The sequence below is a fragment of the Hippopotamus amphibius genome, chromosome 2 (assembly GCF_030028045.1).
Source record: "Hippopotamus amphibius kiboko isolate mHipAmp2 chromosome 2, mHipAmp2.hap2, whole genome shotgun sequence".
Taxonomy (NCBI): Eukaryota; Metazoa; Chordata; class Mammalia; order Artiodactyla; family Hippopotamidae; genus Hippopotamus; species Hippopotamus amphibius.
In genome coordinates this window covers 184,871,549-184,889,687 of record NC_080187.1, presented here as the reverse complement: position 1 = coordinate 184,889,687, position 18,139 = coordinate 184,871,549, and the positions used below count along the sequence as shown (strand labels likewise).

Genomic DNA, 18,139 nt, shown 5'->3' with positions numbered 1-18,139 from the left:
TAAGCTATCTCTTTATTCATATGGTTGCCTGTTTTTCCCTTGAACTACACCAGAAACTACCACCACTTGGTATCAAGAAACCCAGGTCCTTTTGTCTTTTATCTGGAGCTTACCTCAGCACAGGTCTGTGGACAGGTTCCTTCTTCCATCTCCATAATTTACTGCATTGTTAGAATTACCCATTCCAAATAATAACACAGTGAAATTTCAGTGCATTCTCAGCTCGTGCTGCTTTATTGCCAAAATATATATGTACACAGGTGCAGAGTTTCCAACTCTTACAGCAGTTCCTTTTTACAACAAAGAATAAAATTTCTTCTAAAATCCCAAAGATGCATAGATTAGAAAGCAAGCTGCCTTTTGTAAAACTTCAAACATTCAATGAAATTCTTTTAACGTTATCTTATATATCAGTGAGGCAATGAAAATCTGAAAAGCAAGTAAAAACAAAAGCTACTGAAATAAAACTCTATGCAAAGGTTATTCTAATATGAATCTTTTAAATTACCAGTAATAGGTGGTTTTAAGGTGAACGCCAAGACTTACTGTTGCTTAAGGACTGATGATAATGTATTGCCAGAATACTTATCCCTGGGAGAAAATTATATTTTAATCTATGGCATGGCATACCATCACCAAGGGAGATAAACTTTTGAAAATTCTAACCTTGAGATATCTATTCTGACTTTGAAGGTTTAGGAGTATGGGTTCCTGAAGAAATCCTGTTTGGGTTTCTAATATTAACATTTTAATATGGCCTAGTGGAATAATAGGAACATTGTTTTCACTGTCTAGCAGACGTGTTATTGATAAGTACCAAAGAGAAGCTTTACATATGGGTTATGAGGTTTCACTTCCTGAACTGGGTAAAATGACTATAAGTTACTCAATTCGGAACTACTGGAAAGTTACCATTACAAAGGTATTCAGAGTGAAATCCCACAGTGGAGATTAAAATGAGGTTGAAATAATTTTGGAAAAATTATTTTTCAATCATAGAACATGAAACATGGAAGCGGCCTAGTGAAAATCATCCAGTCTAATCCTGAATTCCCTTCTACTTAGGTCTCTTTCAGATACAACGAATCACATTTGTATAGTATTTGTCACGATCACATGTACTTCTATGGGTTATTTCAAAGTCAGGAATCATCTCAAAAAATTTTAAGCTATTGCAATAAACTGATCTATTTTCTCCAAGTGAAACAGATGGCAAGGTTTTTCTTTTTTTCAAAACAGGAAAACTTGCTCCTGTCTACCTAGCATCAAAAGCTTTAGGCAACAAATTATGAAGTCTAACCAAAACATCAAGGATTAAACTCTGGCTCTAAAAAAATTTCTTTAAAAATTTAAATATAATACAGTAACAACAGAGAAACCAAACCACAGATGTCTCTATATTTTAAGGACTATTTTCATAAAGTGGAATGGGCTCCTTTGCTGGAAGGATCTTTTATGGCTGGGTAATACCAGTACCATCTAAAGAATTGCCTAGTTACCTGAAACTCCTAGAACATCTGAAATACGTGCATACTGCCTCTATTCACTTCCAAGATTCCAGTCTTAAGAGATCCAAACTTAAGCCACATGAACTGTATCAGACAAACCCCATCCCTAGTTACTCTACATCTTTCACACTGGTATTCCATACCCTTTCTGAAACTCTGCACCTTTCTGATTATTATAGCCATAGCAGCTTATTTATTCAACATGCTTAATGTGTGTGTTTTTTTTGTGTGTGTGCCTTTTGTTTTTAAACATGCTTGGGGACTAGTGGAACCAGGCAAGAGGTTAGAGGGTGAGCACTGTTATGCTCTATTCCTGACAGTGTGAATGTCTTATGGTTGCCCCTGTTTATCTTCTAGCTCCCATTTTCAATGGAAGTAAGATAATCTTAGAAAATGAAAACTAATAATCCAAACAATAAATTCAAGCTAGTGGTTTAAGTCTCTATTGCTTCATTATTAATAACTGCATATATATAATCACTAGCAACCACGTAACACGGGACATTTTCAACCATGCATTAGAATATTATACTCTAAAATAAGAGTTATGGGCCTGCCACTATTGCTTGCACTTCCATCCAGACCCAGTTTTAATAAACATGCAGAGTAAACCCCTTGACTCAGAGGAATTAGGGGAAATTACACGGATACATGCAAAGTTTCAACTGAAAATGTGGGTTAATAAAGTGATTGCTTAGAAATGCAGGCAGGTGCTCCACATCTATCACAATGCTGCTTCAGAATAGAAGTACAAAAGTTACACACAAAAAGGTTAAAATTAGGACCACTATTCAGTTATAAAAGGCTTAATTGCAAATCCTGGTCCTTTTGGGTAGAGAATGATGTAAAAATTTGGGAAAATAGAGTACTGAGAGATATCCTCTGGAGCAGTAAGTTTTCCTGGCCATTTACTGACAGTGATGGTATAGAAGAGCATAGGTGGTACAGAGATGATGATGCTCTTAGGCAGAATGGTTTCTGATTCACATTAATAAGCATTACTTGCTCCCTGGGGAAAAGGAGTTTATGAACAGCAGAGCTAATACAATGTAAACTCAAAAATCAATGCCCTGAAGTTTAGCATAGCCCTCTGCTTTTGAAAACTATTGGCCAAGGAATCCTTCCAAACATGGTATGATTAACAGCCAAGCAATGTTCTGCATAAACTAGAAGCAATTTGCTTGTACCAGCAGCACCATGAGAATGTAAACTCCTGGAGGCCAAGGGTCTCTTCATATTTTGCATATCACAGGTACACAATGAGTAAACATGACACCACAACAACAGTGAAAAGTATCAACCTTACTTTGAGACTACAAAAACTTGTAGCACATTTCAGCATTTGAAACTATTAACGTGGCTGTTAAAGGTAATCTTTAATTGTTCTAACTAAACTGTTGACATCACTGTAATATGCAGTGGTGTCCTCATGACCGTGCAGATGTCTTAATATTGCTTGGTTATTCCAATGTCTCTAATACCAACTGAAGACATAGGACATTTAAAGAGGAGCTATAGTCAATTTAATATAGCCTTCTCTCTATCCTTTGGAAGTTGCCATTTAAGAATTTAATATTCAAGAGGCACTATTTTCTTAGATCCACCCATCTTTCAGTTTTTTCCCCTGGGAAAACAAGGGAACACAGACACAATCTTTTCAGGGATCTCCAAGGTGCTAAATGGCCAAGGTAAACATGAGGTAAAAGGGAGTAAGAAGTCACCCTTGTTCCACTATTACATCCTGTTGTGAGGGCTGTGTGATTCTTCAGATCAAGAAACTAGTTTGCTGGGTTCTTATTAAAATAAGCAGTCATAGGCCACAGGCCTCAGCACATCTACGTTAGACAATGTACTGTCTTTGGCCATTCCCTTCAATCCTTATGCTTTACACCTTTAAATACTAACTCCTCTACACTAATAGGCATGAGGAAAAGCCAGCTATTCAAGTTCTTGTTTGTTTTTTTTTTAACTCTAAACATACACATACAACAAACTTTTCTCTCTTTAAAAAATGCACCCAGGAAACTAATGGAGAAAGAAGAGGTGACAGAACAAAAAGTACACCATTTTGTAAATGCCTGTTGTTAATAGAAACATAGTAAGCAAAATCCCCACACAATGGCTTCAGTGAGGCTACTCAGTAGGAGTACATTTGTTTCCAGGTTAAGCATTAGAAAAGCTTCATTCAATGGCTCTAACCCTCTACTCTAGGAAACAAGTAGGGTCTTTAACCTTTAACTTACACAAAAGTTGCTATTTCTCACATAATGATATACCCATATACATTCATAGTTTGTTTTTTTAAGTACCTTTTATATTCTCTTTACCTACATCTTTTTCCTTTCATGGAATTCTGTTATCACAGAGCCTCAAACTCAAGTAGTATTCTACTGTACAACCCTGCTAATGCAACTTAGTATACATGCAAAACTGTTATTGCTACTGAAACTCTACCTCTTGAAAATTGTTTGTTTTATGGCTTTTTTTTTTTTTTTGCAACAGGAAATATCTTTTCCTATATATACTGTGCTATTTTGCACTCATTACCTTTTCAGAGCTTTTTTTTTTTAATGTTTAAATGCTTTTCAGCAGTGGATTCTCCCAGGCCCTAAACTACTTGGACCAAGAGTACAACTACTTTGTAAGTACACTATAAGAACCAAAACCTGGGTCCTTTGAGATCTGCTGCCCAAGAGTCAATCTGTTTAAGCCTACTTCTGCTCACGAGACACACCACATTAAAAATCTCTTGCATTTCCTATCATAGTAACTATAGAATCAGTGACAAATCCTGGACTCTCCTAATACTGAGATTTAAAAATCACCCCAGAAAACCGCCATTTCCAAATTCTCAAGAAAGCTTTTAGAGGTAGGAATTTCTTTTCTACAGAAAGCTATGCTTTCAGAACAAAACAACTTTTATTTCTACAAGGAAAGCAGGAAAAGGTAAAAGCTGTCTGAGGCAATTTACTATAAGCAGAGAGTTAGTTAATATTGATACATGGCAATCTATAGGTAGCCTCCATTTAGCTACATTTCCAATTCTCAAGAAAAGGCCTGGAATCCCATCAATATACAATTCAGCAGATTTGGAAACAGGAAACGCCCATGATAAATTAACCTAGGGCACTGAACTGACCAGTGTTCTTCTGTTAACGTGTAGCATACTGCAGATGGGAAACCTAAATGGTCTTCAGATTAGAAAAACACTCACTTGAGCAATTAACACAGCAACTCAGTAAGACATGCAAAATATAAAATAATCCAGTGCAAAAAGAGTGGGAAAGCAATAAATCTACAAGACATACAATGTGAAAACAGTGTAAGAACACTCACCTCAAACTTACAGAGCAAAGCAGAATCATGAAATGAGGCCTCATTTTGATGTAAGGTTTCATAAGACACAAAGGCAACTGGTTTCCAACTACCTCATGGAAAGCTTAAATATTCTCAAAGACAGTATCTCACCTTGTGATCCCATATTTCTATTCATAAATGAGTCTTTTTGGCCTCAATCTCTTTTCCCCAGGGAGAATATCACGGATTCAGATATTTATGAGAAAAGAAAAGGTCTAGATTTTCCACTCTTTTTACACTATTATTTTCATTAATTCATCCTGAAGTTTATATTATTACTAGGCTCATGCACTAACCCCTAACATGGCACTACAATATGCTACCAAGCACTAATGCTTACAAAACTATACACATCTCAAAATGGAAGACATTGGTGATTTTGTTGTTCTTAAACAACTTGTAACATCTGTCCACAAGTATTAAAATATACATATATATATTTCTATTGCACATATCCCATTTTTGTTCAACTTTTTAAAAGAAAAACTGCCAGCTAACATGGATAAGCAAAGGAAAGGAAGTGGGCACAGCTACAGGCTGAGGCACAGTCCTGCCTAAAATCATAGCTTTTGCCATCATGAAGTGGACCAAAACAGACCATGAAAAACAATGTAGATGCATTAAGTAAACACTGGGCAAGTACAACTGGAATATACCCATTTTGTTAAATGCCATCTGGTGAAAATCATGGAAGATGCAGAAACAACTTGAAAGAGAGCATTAAATAGTGGTTCTCTTAGCTGTGAAATGAAAATATGCAAAGCAACTAGAGAAGATGAGTCTGATACACATACACATTCAAACAAGTGCGCCAGAAATGGTTTCACTGGTGCTGATAGTACAGGGTATCTATCCCCTGCCAAACAATCCTAGCCAGAAAGTTGCCAAAAAAAACATGAGGAAGATGGGTAACAGACAACTGAAGATACAAATTCTCCATGATGTTATATTCTCAACATACCAACAGGACTCTTGTATGTAGGTTCCATTCTGTCTTTATCAATTCCAAAATACTGAAAGAAAACATTAGGAAGTGTATCTTTATCCAAATTACTTCTACTATGCTTTACCACTCAGTAATTGCCCCCAATTAAAGGAAATTATATTTTATATTATGTAATTATTTTACTAAAACACTTTCTTATGCCAATTCAAATTGGCTGACCAATTTAATTAATCATTAGGAGTGCTCAATATTTCCCATTTTTGGCTATTTCTATCACTCTCAAATTCTGGTAAATCTGCCCCAAGATTTCAGCAGCACAGCATGTATGGCCCTCAGCAAACATTCCCCGTATGACAGAGATGATCTAAGATGATTTGTTCTTAATTTCATCTAACCAGCTTTAAATTCTTTCTCTACTCACAGACTTATAAAGGTTTCATTCTTCTTATGTAAATACCTGGCAATTCATACAATGGTCCTCTGTTGATTTGGAAGCAAGGACAGCTTTACCCTATAGTATGTTCAGCAGATAGTGTAAGTTTTAACACAAAGAAAGGAAATTCATTATTTCTTATTGGAACTATTTTTCTTGTTTGAAGTTTGTTTTGTTTTGTTTTTCAGACCCTGAATTTCTTCTGAATCTACACTGACCCAACCACAGTCTGGGACCGTTTCTTCTGAGGCCCATTCTCTGATGAGAAAGTTCAGTTCCAACTGAGGAAAGTTACCTGAGTCCCAGCCTTTTCAGCTGAACATTACACCTATCGCCTAGAAAAATAAATCAAATACCCAAGAACCCATCCTGGGTCAAGGGAAAGAAGTTATTTATGCTTTTACAAAAAATGAAGCTATAGAATATGAAACACCATAAAGTCAGATGGAGCTGCATAAAGCATTTTCACTTCTTTTTCTTAGGAGGAAGGAGTAATATGGAAACTTTCCTCATTTTTCTCTCCACTCCTCTATGTCCAAAGGTGAAGGCAGGTCATACTGTAGGGTCCATCCCATCTTCTGAACAGAAAAACCACTCATGCCACTTTTCTTCCAGCCTTAGCAGCATGTAAAACCAAGTCTCAAGCGCTATATAAAACTGGACAAAAAAGAATGATCTGTAACACAGCAGTCTCTCATCCTAGGGAGGTGAGGGCTCCATCCCAGAACTCAAAACAGTTTTGTTTCCTTTTATCACCTTTCACTAAACCCAAGCATGTATTCATAGGGTTAGCATCTGCACAATGTGGTTATTCCGTAGAAGAATGAAAAAACATTAAAAAATACCATATATCCAAAGACTTCTGAGAAAGAAGCCCACCACAGCTAACTTCTCCAGGAGAAAAATCCCTCTTATCATCCAAAAATGCAGACTTACACATGTAAAAAATGTGTATTTATAGAGTTGTGATGATTTATTCACATATGAAATTAATCCTGTGACATCCTGTCTTTATGCTTCTTTATCACACCAAAGGTTTTATTGCAAAGTTGGACCCTTGTTCTTACCCAGTAAATCTATGTTGAAGGATGAGCCAGGGTTTAGATATATATGTAATTTTTTAAGCATCTCTTTCACTTCAAATTAGAACACATATTTGGAATTTACTGCTGCAAGTCTCAACTGTGCTTATCATGACAGTGGCTAAAACTGGAAGACATTAAAAAAAACAACAACAACAAAACTACCCTGTTGTCATCCATACTTGCTATTTAGCCTTCTTGTTTAGAACAAAAGGTAAAGAATTCACAAATATCACCATCTAAGCACCTGTTTCCAATCAGATATCAGCTTTCAGCTTGTAAAATAATTTCTTTGTGATTAAGCAAATTGCAGCAGAAGATGCATGTCTGTTGCTTCTTTCTTCCTACAGAAGTTGGCAGGATGACTGTATCCCATGGGCTTCTCTTCGTTGAATCTGAGAGGTGGAACAAAAAGAAAAGCAGCCTTTTCCAATCCAAATCATGGAGGTAAAGTGTAGAGAAGAGATATCCACATTTCAAGAATAGGGAAGGTGGCCTGATAAAGGAAGTAGGACAACCCTACTCCAGGAGACAACAGAAATACCTGGAAATACAAAATAAATTAAAAACAGGAAGATTAAGATAGGTACTTCTATATCAGCTTACTTTTTAAAAACAATATTTTAAAACACACAGGAAAAAAATTTTTGGATTACATATTGTTTAAAAGGAAATGTCCAACCACATCACCAAATTCAGTATTCTCATTAGAAAAGCAGAAGCAGGGACTTTCCCAGTGTCCAGAGTCTTAAGATTCCACCTTTCAACACAGGGGGCGTGGGCTAGATCCCTGGTTGGGGAACTAAGATTCCCACGTGCCTCGCAGTGCTGACAAAAAATAAATAAGTAAAAATAAACAAATAAATAATAAAATTAAAAAAAAAAAAAAAGCAGCAGCAGTAGCCAGGAAGAATATGTAAGTATGATACAAAAAGCTAGATTTATATAAAAACTTACATTATATGAGATACACATGTTAATTTCCTCTTATGCAAATGGAGTAATATAGTCCATGAAATGATTCTATATAAAACATGTGTTTAAAAGCAGTATTATACTCCAAAGTTGATGTTTCAATACTTAATACTCAGAACAATATGTATTGTACCACAATGTTCATTGCACCATTATTTACAATAGCCAGGACATGGAAGCAACCTAAAAGTCCATTGACAGATGAATGGATAAAGAAGATGTGGCACATATATACAATGGAATATTACTCAGCCATAAAAAGGAATAAAATTGAGCTATTTGTAGTGAGGTGGATGGACCTAGAGTCTGTCATACAAAGTGAAGTAAATCAGAAAGAGAAAAATAAATACCGTATGCTAATGCATATATATGGAATCTAGAGAAATGGTACTGATGAACCCAGTGGCAAGGCAGGAATAGAGATGCAGACATAGAGAATGGACTTGAGGACACTGGGGGAAGGGGAAGCTGGGACGTAGTGAGAGAGTAGCATTGACATATACACATCACAAAATGTAAAATAGATGGCTAGTGGGAAGCTACTACAGAGCACAGGGAGATCAGCTTGATGCTTTGTGAAGACCTAAAGGGGGGAGGTAGGGAGGTTGGGAGGGAGGCTCAGGACTGAGGGATATGGGGATATATGTATACATATAGCTGATTCACTTTGTTGTACAGCAGAAACTAACACAATACTTTAAAGCCATTATACACCAATAAAGATTAAAAATAAAACACACACAGGGCTTCCTAGGTGGCGCAGTGGTTAAGAATCCGCCTGCCAATGCAGGGGACACAGGTTCGATCCCTGCTCCAGGAAGATCCCACATGCTACGGAGCAACTAAGCCCGTGTGCCAAAAAAAAAAAAAAAAACCACACACAAAACAAACAAACAAACCATATGTATCATCTTACTTGGAATTATCTTCAACTACCTAAGACTAAGAGTGAACAATGAAAATTTTGTAAACTATAAACATAGGTAAAACAATATGTACTGTCCCATGATCACCAAATGCAAGCATGTAAAAACATTAGCAGTTCATTGCTGTTAAACATCATACTTGTTAAACTGCAAATATTTGCAAAAGTAAATCAGACAAAAAAGGACAAATATTGTGTAAGTCCACTTACATGTGGTACCTAGATTAGGCAAATTCATAGAGAAAGAAAATGGAATTGAGGTGACTAGGAATTGGGGGGTTAGGGAAATGGGGAGTTACTGATTAATGGGTATTGAGTTTGTTTGGGATGATGAGTAAGTTCTGGAAATAGTGGTAATGGTTGCAGAACAATGTGAATATACTTAGTGCCACTAAATTGTACATTTAAATATAGTTAAAATGATAAATTTTATGTATGTATGATGATAAATCAATCACAGATGCGTATCAAAAGCTTAAATAAATTACTTAAGTTTAAAAAAATGGCCGATAGTGATTCGCTAACTAGTCTTCCTAGCCCTCCATTTTAGTATGTCACAGAGATAAAAAAAAATACCTCAATTCCAAACTGAGCTTGAATAACCTCTTCTGGTTGAAGACAAGACAGTTCTGATTCAAAATCTACAAAAGGAAAATGTAAATTAATTAGAAGGAAAAGAACCACAGAATTTGCATTCGTTATAAAAGCAGCAGAGGAAGTGAGAGGAAAAACTGAGAAGATCCACATATGTAGAACCCTACGGAGAACAGGGCTGTTTCATCATAGAAGCTTACTCAGGCTAGTTCAAAGCTTGTACCAACCACTAGACTGTTCTGTAGTTCAATTCTAATGGCCAATAATTGGCAGTAATGTTGAAGGAGAAAGAAGATACAAGCTGGTTCTTTCCACAAATATGCAGAAAAAATTCTATATAAACCAAACAAGTACCAAAGAAGTCTTTTAAAAATGCACCTTTTTCAGACTTCCCTGGCAGTCCAGTGGTTAAGACTCTGCACTTTCAATGCAGGGGGGGGTGTGGGTTTGATCCTGCATGCCATGTGGTGCAGCCCCAAACAAACAAACCAACACCTTTTCCTAAATGCCATCTGTAGCAACATGGATGGACCTAGAGATGATCATACTAAGTGAAGTAAGCCATACAGAGAAAGACAAATACCATATGATATCACTTATATGTGGAACCTAAAAAAATATGATACAAATGAACTTATTTACAAAACAGAAATAGATTCACAGAAGTAGAAAACAAATTTACGGTTACCAAAGGGGATGGCGGCAAATAAATTAGGAGTATGGGATTAACATACACACACTACTATGTATAACATAGGTAAACAAGGACATACCATATAGCACAGGGAACTATACTCTATATCTTGGAATAACCTATAATGGAAAAGAATCTGAAAAAGAATGTGTGTGTGTGTGTGTGTGTATGTATACACACAAATATATATATCTGAATGACTTACCCGTACATGTAAAACTAACACAATGTTGTAAATTAACCACACTTCAATTTTAAGATGTACCTTTTCTTAATAAACTGTCTACTCTTAAAAACAAATTTCTTTAGCAATATCAACTAATAAAAATGCATACATTCATCATATATAAACCTCATCCTCCAATCTACATCTTAACATTAGGCAATAATGCCAGAACATCATAAGCTTGTATTCTCTTCATAATACCCAGTTTCACATCTCAAACAGGATGATTCAACTCTAACATGTATGTATCACAAACTGTAGGCCACATTTGAAAACCGAATGAATAACAGCTTAGTATAAAAGACAAAGTTTTGATCATTACCCATAATCCCCCCTAAGATCCCCACCGTATCTCTTCTGATGCCAATTCTATCTCCCCCTTCATCATGATGCTCTTCCTGGAATGTCAGACACGCTCCTACCTTATACCCTGTGTACTGGCTGTTCTCTTTGTGAGAAGACTCTTTTCCCAGGCAGCCACAGAGCTAATCCCCTCACCTTAAAGTTTTTATTCAAATGTCATTTTCTCAAAGAGGCCTACTGTGAGACCTGATTTAAGATTATATTGTTCCCCCCATCCTATCCACAGATGTATTCCCACCATTCCCCTTTATCTTGTTCTACTTTTCCTCCTAATCCACCCACGAAACACTACATAAGGTACTTATGTAAGGTACAATACTTACTATGTTTCTCATGTGTCCTGTCTAAAATGTAACCTCCACCAGGAAGGAACCTGTTTTGTTCACTGGTGAATCCCAGGCACCTAGAATAGCATGTGACCCATAGTAAGCACTTAATAAAAATTTGTTGAATAACTGAATAGCAGGGCTCTTAAGTACACTTAGTCAACATGAGCTAAAATTTAAATAGACAGGTTCTAAGTTAGGTGAAGAAAGTACAACTATATACTCCGATCTACAAAACTTACAAATGCATTCCTGTAAAGTTGGTGCCTTACTATGTATTTCTGGGTCTCTGAACTCACTTGTGTAGTGCTGTTGATATATAAAAAATATAACTTTATATTAGAAAATCTGACTTATTGAGAGGATGAAAAGGGAAAACAGGAATTTTCAATGTAGCTCTTGAGCTAGCCAGATCTCAGTCAAATGACCTTATGCAGTAGCCAGCTTCTAAGATGGTCCCCCCTTATTGCTGCCTCCTGGTGTTCACACCCTTTAATAATCCCTTCTAAAAATGAATCAGGGTTCATCTGTGCGGCTACTGTATAATAAAAAATTTGATGGGCCTTTGTCCCTGGAGGGAGACTACAAATCAATGGAATTTCCAGTAAATGAACCAGTGGAAATTAAACAACATACTCCCAACCAACCAATGGGTCAAAGAAGAAATCACAAGGGAAATCTGAAAATATCTTAAGATGAAAACAAAAATGTAGCAAAAGCAGTGCTAAGAGAGAAATATATAGCTGTAAATGCTTAAATTAAAAAAGAAGTGTATCAAATCAACAACCTAACATTATACCTTAAAGAATAAGAATAAACCCAAAGCAGCAAGAAGAAAGGAAAAAAATAAATATGAAACCAAAGATTGGTTTTGACAAAGTCATGGGAACCCATGAATCTGCAGCCAGTTGATCAGAAGTGCAGATGGCCTGGGGATCCTCCAAAGTGCTGCTTGCATCTAAAGTGAGGGCAGTCTTCTTGGGGGATCATGCCCTTTGACTTGTGGAGTCTGCATTAATTCCAGATGATTAGTGTTAGAATTGTATTGCAGTATAATAGCTGGTGTCCAAACAGTGACTAACAGAATGAGGAGGAAGTAAGAATGAGTACTTCTGAGGCAGCCATAGATGGGATTGTGGCTTCTGCCTTGTTCTCCTGAATTGCTTGTTCTGGGAGAAGCCAGCTGCTATATCATGAGGACACTCAAGCAGCCCTGGAAAAGGCTGACAGTGGAAGGAACTGAGGCTTTCCACCACCAGCAGGAATTTGCTAGCCATGTGAATGAGCCACCATGGAATTAGGTCAGATGACTGCCACCCCAGCTATTATCTTGACTGTACCTTATAAGAGACTTCAAGTCAGAAACCCCCAACCAAGCTTCTCCCTAACTCCTGACCCACACAAACTGTGCAAGATAATAAATGTTTACTGCTGTTTTAATCCACTAAGTTTGGGGTCCTTTTGTTATACATCAATAAATAGCTCATACATTTCGCTTCCTCTAAGGACAGGAAGAATGATATACCATGGGAGTTAAAAACTCTCTTATTTTGCTATGTAAATTCAGAACACATTTCATAAAATACAATGGATAGCACTGTCATTCAAATTAAGTTTTAAAATGTCTTATCAAAAACAAATGCTGGAACTTCCCTGGTGGTCCAGTGGTTAAGACTCCGTGCTCCCAATGCAGGGGGCTTGGGTTCGATCCCTAGTTGGGGAACTAAGATGCCACATGCCTTAGCCAGAAAAAGAAAAACAAATGCTGGGTTTGTTGGACAGTTTCTGCCCCCAGATATGGATGAACTATACTAATACATATTTGCTTAAGTAGATTTACTTCCTCCCCATAAATGAAAGCACACTACACACCTTGTTCTGCACCTTGCTTTTCCCTTTCATGTATATTAGAGATAATTCTACATCAGAATTTAAAGCTACCTTTTAAGTACAGAAGCATCTACATTTGCATCAGTTCCCTACAGATAAGACTGCTATGAATGTTGTGCTATACCAATATTAAGTTTCTATTATTCAAGTTTCTATTACTCAGGCCCAAAACAGATCCCTTGTGCTAAACTCACATCACCTAACCAAGACTCAATACCTAACCCAATTGCAGTTCAATCTCCTCCAGAAATGCAACCTTTAACCAGTGAGTTTGGAATTACCTGCTCAGCAGAATCCTTCCATTCCTCTTCGGAGGATGACCTTTCCTGAAATAATGCATTCTTTGCTAATAATTTCCTTTTTCTGCCTCCTTTTCACCTTTCTTTTCTTTTCCATAGCTCAGCAGAGCTCTTTTCTATTTGCTAGATGGGAGGCTCCCTGATTGATGAATCATTTAATGAAGCCAATCACATCTTTAAATTTACTCAGTGGATATAATTCAAAAAGACACATGTACCCCTATGTTCATAGCAGCACTATTCACAACAGCCAAGACATGGAAACAACCTAAATGTCCATCAACAGATGAATGGATAAAGATGTGGTGCACATATACAACAGAATACTACTCAGCCATAAAAAAGAATGAAACAATACCATCTGCAGCAACATGGATACAACTAGAGATTATTATACTAAGTGAAGTAAGTCAGAAAGGGAAGGACAAATACCATATGATATCACGTATATGTATGTGGAATCTAAAATATGACACAAATGAACCTATCTACGAAGCAGAAACAGACTTCGAGCACAGACTTGTGGTTGCCAAGGGGGAGAGGGGGAGGGGAGGGATGGATGAACTGGGAGTTTGGGTTAGTAGGTGCAAACTATTACATACAGAATGGATGGACAAGGTCCTAAAGTACAGCACAGAGAACTATATTCAATGTCCTGGGTTAAACCATAATGGAAAAGAATATAAAAAAGAATGTAGCTATATGTATAACTGAGTCACTTTACTGTACAGCAGAATAACACAACATTGTACTACACTTCAATTTAAATAAACAAATAAGTTTACTCAGTTGAATTTTTGTTATTTAACAGTCTGTCTGGACTTAATTAAGGTTACAAATCCAAGCAACAAAGCCTTGGCTCTGAAAGCATATGATAAAGACTCTACAAGCTAAAGGACATTTATTCCTTTTCTCCCCTTTTATTCCTTTTAATATCGAAATATATACAGCTGGAGTTTTTCACACATCTTTCTTCAATTTTTTTTTATTGTAAAATACACATAACATACAATTTATCATCTTAACCCCTTTTAAGTGTTTGGTTCAGTGGCATTAAGAACATTCACATTACTGTGCAACCATCACCACAATCTATCTCCAGAACTCTTTCTACATTACAAAACTGAAACTCTGTACCTATTAAATAATAATCCCCCACTTCCCCTCCCTGCAGCCCCTGGCAGCCACCATTCTACTGTCTGTCTCTATGATTCTGACTACTTACTCTGAGTACCTTATACAAGTGGTATACAAGATTTTAATCATTAAAGCAGTTCAACACTGAATGTTTTTCATATAATATAATCAAGGTATATGACTAAGTAGGTATTATGGTTTGAACTGTGTCCTCCCCAAATTCACATGCTGTCATCAGTACCTCAAAATGCGACCTTTTTTGGAAAGAGTGTCACTGCAGGTGTAATTAATTAAGATGAGGTCATACTGGAGCCAAGTGGGCCCCTAATTTGATTGATGTTCTTATAAAAGCGAGAATTTAGGACATAGACCACACACAGGGAGAATGCCTTGTGAAGACTGGAGTTCTGCTGCCACAAGCTAAAGAACTACCTAAAGCTAGAAGAAAAGACTGGAACAAATCCTTCCCTAGTGCCTTCAGGGAGAGCACAGCCCTGCCAACACCTTGATTTTGGATGTCTGATCTCCAAGTCACCCAGTTAGTAGTACTTTGTTACAGCAGCCCGAGTAATACAGTATGAACCCTAACTTGCAATAAGGTTATTATCAATTATGAAAGCAGTATCATCTCTTGCTCTTTGAGCAACAGAATGTAGTTTAGTTCTGTGGTAAATTCAGAATAGACTCATACCCAGAGGTATTAAAGGGGTATTGGAAAGGCTTTATAATTAAAACTTAAGTGAACATATTCTAAAATTTGCCCAGTAACATAGTAACACTTATACTTTATCAGTTGATCTCCTTCAATCTAATTAAATCTCTTTTCTTCATTATCCAATAAAAATTATTGGTCTGGGCAAATGATCAAATTTTTCTTTTATACTTAACATATTCCTTTTGTTGAAGACAAAATATTTAGCTTAAATATCAATAATTTATAGCTACTTTTGACATTCATCCTCTGTTGAAGCTAATGAATTCTTGTTCCACTTCTATCTCGCTATTTCCAACCTTCTTAAACAGTATTTGAAAGCATTAGCCACTATTACTCACTTGCCAAATCCTGAGTTCAGAATTTTGTTTTCTTTTCAAGATGAATATAAAAGCACCTACAAGTCAAGGAAAATGTTCTTCCTGTGATAAGGAAAAACAAAAAGAACATTACAGTAAGGATACAGCCCTCACCTTTGCTACATGCATTTATGTGCAAAATTATTCAAATGAACCAAACTAGTCTTAAAAATATCACTATCAAAAACTATTCAGAAAGAACAATCAGAAAGAAGTTACTTTCTACCTGCACTGGCATTAATTTTATAAAGATGTCAAAACTCCTGGAGCAGTGGTTGTCAAGTTTTTAAACACTGTCCACTTTGAGAATCTGATGATGCTATGGACAACATTCTTCCACAAAAGAACTTTGCTTTAGTATAAATGACCGCTCCTCTGTAAGGTAGGAGGGAAGAATGTTCTGTTCCTTTCCTCTGTCCCATATCTTCTTTCTTCTCCCAGATGAAATTAAAAAACTACTCCCGACAAAAGCAATAGGAAAGTCTTACTTAGAAGTATTTCTTTACCCGGTGTTTTCAGCTCTGCTAAATCCAGGGCCAGCAAAAAGCACACCACACACATTCATTTGTATTAGGACACGTCAATCGAACTGTGCCTAACTAACGTGCCAGTTTTAAACAGGCTTAACCAACTCAGAAACCTTTCCCACAATTTAACTGAAACACCGAATGAGGGGTCACAACAACCCAAATTACAAAAAGAGATATCCCATAAAGTTGAACAAGAACCGAATACAAATGCCTGACGGTATTATACTTTGCAGTCTCACCCACTACACAAATTAACTTTACAATAATAATTCCCCAAACTCTTTCTCATTCTCTCTATAAAGAATATGTAAATAAAAACTGTACACTAACTCCTTTAGTTCTGGAAAACTACGGGGAATTCTACCTAGAGTCAGCCGACATTAATGCGCCATTAGGCAACTATCAGGTCATACAAGGACAAAGCTGCTTTCTCAGATCTTCAAAAAGTTTGAGAGGTGGGAGTGGGAACAAATGGATACAATAAAGGTAAGCATGAGAACGTACACGATACACAGGCCCAAATTAAATCCCGAGAAGCAGGGGAAACTGTTACACCAAACCTCAAGGTCAACAAGACAAGAGGCACAAAATACTCAGAGTCGCAAGAGGCCTCGACTGAGACCTGAGCCCTCAGGCAAAACAGCGGGCTCGAAGTCGTGAGGCGGGGAGCATACATAAATCGATAAAACAAAGATATTCTTCAAAGATAAGGCGACGGCCGACGCAGGGAATGTCATACATACACCAGCGTGGGTGCAACCATCGGGGAACAAGCCGAAAGCACAAAGGCAGCCAAAGGCAAGGCAGTGAGGTCAGTGGCGGGTCGGGTCTCAGCTGTGGTGCAACCCATCCCCAAAAACGGGGGCGTCCACCCTGGGGCAGCTCCGAAGGAAACCGGCGCCTGGCCAAGGCCCGCGCCAGCTGCGGGCAGGCTCCGTGCACTCCGTTCCCCGGACGGGTTGGGCCGCGCCACCTCCTGCTAGTTCCTCCGTCGCTGGCCTTCTCGGCTTACCTCCTACGGGCCAGCAGAAGCACTCGAGCGCCCGGGGGACGGCCCTCCCCCTGGCCCAAAGGCCAGCTAGCCTCGACGCGCCTCATTCCGCCATCTTTGGTCCTTCTCAAGTCTGCCAACCCTGCGGCGGCCGTTTCCACAAGCCCCGCCTCTTCCGTTGACGTTGAGTACGGATTGGGTAACGACTTGCGCAGCCGCGCTCTTCTTCCGTTGTAGGGTGGTTGGGATGTACGTCAATCAACAGTGCTAGCCCCACTTTTTCAGTCCGTTTTTGGGTCCGATTGGGCCTCAGGGTGGAGGTAATAAGGGAAAATGCTCTCGTAATGCATTTTTTAGGAGTGTAAAATTATTTCCGCGTAGAAGCAGTGTCATTTCAAGGTTAGGTAGTCTGGCTAGGCCGCTTGACAATTTTAAGCCATCGTTAGATTAAACTGTAGATTAAACTAATAATTTCATTCTCAGGGCTCAGGAGCTTTTCATACTGGGCGTAACACGACACCTAGGCAACTGATTTAATAGCGCCAGTTTGTCTCTTAACTTTAGCCCATTTCGATTGTTAAACAGCTCAAACGCCAGGCTGCTGTTTACAGTTTTGGTAAATACGCGAGAGCAGATTCGTCACTTTTCCTTGAGGGCCATTCTGCAGAATGTCAAACTGTTATAACCGACAGTTTTGTTGCTTACTACACCCACTGTAGGGCTATTGGGATTCTTTCTTCAGTGATTCTTCCAGGAAAGTCAGGGAGTGTAATTGGGAGCTCCCCTAACGGC

At 37.8% G+C, this 18,139-nt stretch overlaps 1 long non-coding RNA gene across 2 annotated transcripts; it reads right to left on the bottom strand.

The window, feature by feature from the left end:
• Positions 1-211: 211 nt before the first annotated feature.
• LOC130845096 (uncharacterized) lies at positions 212-17,505 on the bottom strand. Of its 2 annotated transcripts, XR_009051322.1 has the most exons (5): positions 17,369-17,505; positions 15,809-15,889; positions 9,803-9,867; positions 7,574-7,721; positions 212-6,901 (listed from the first exon to the last, which is right to left on the bottom strand). It is a non-coding gene; the product is annotated as an uncharacterized LOC130845096 (long non-coding RNA). The 2 variants fall into 2 exon arrangements; XR_009051321.1 differs by having other exon boundaries at positions 212-7,721.
• Positions 17,506-18,139: the final 634 nt, after the last annotated feature.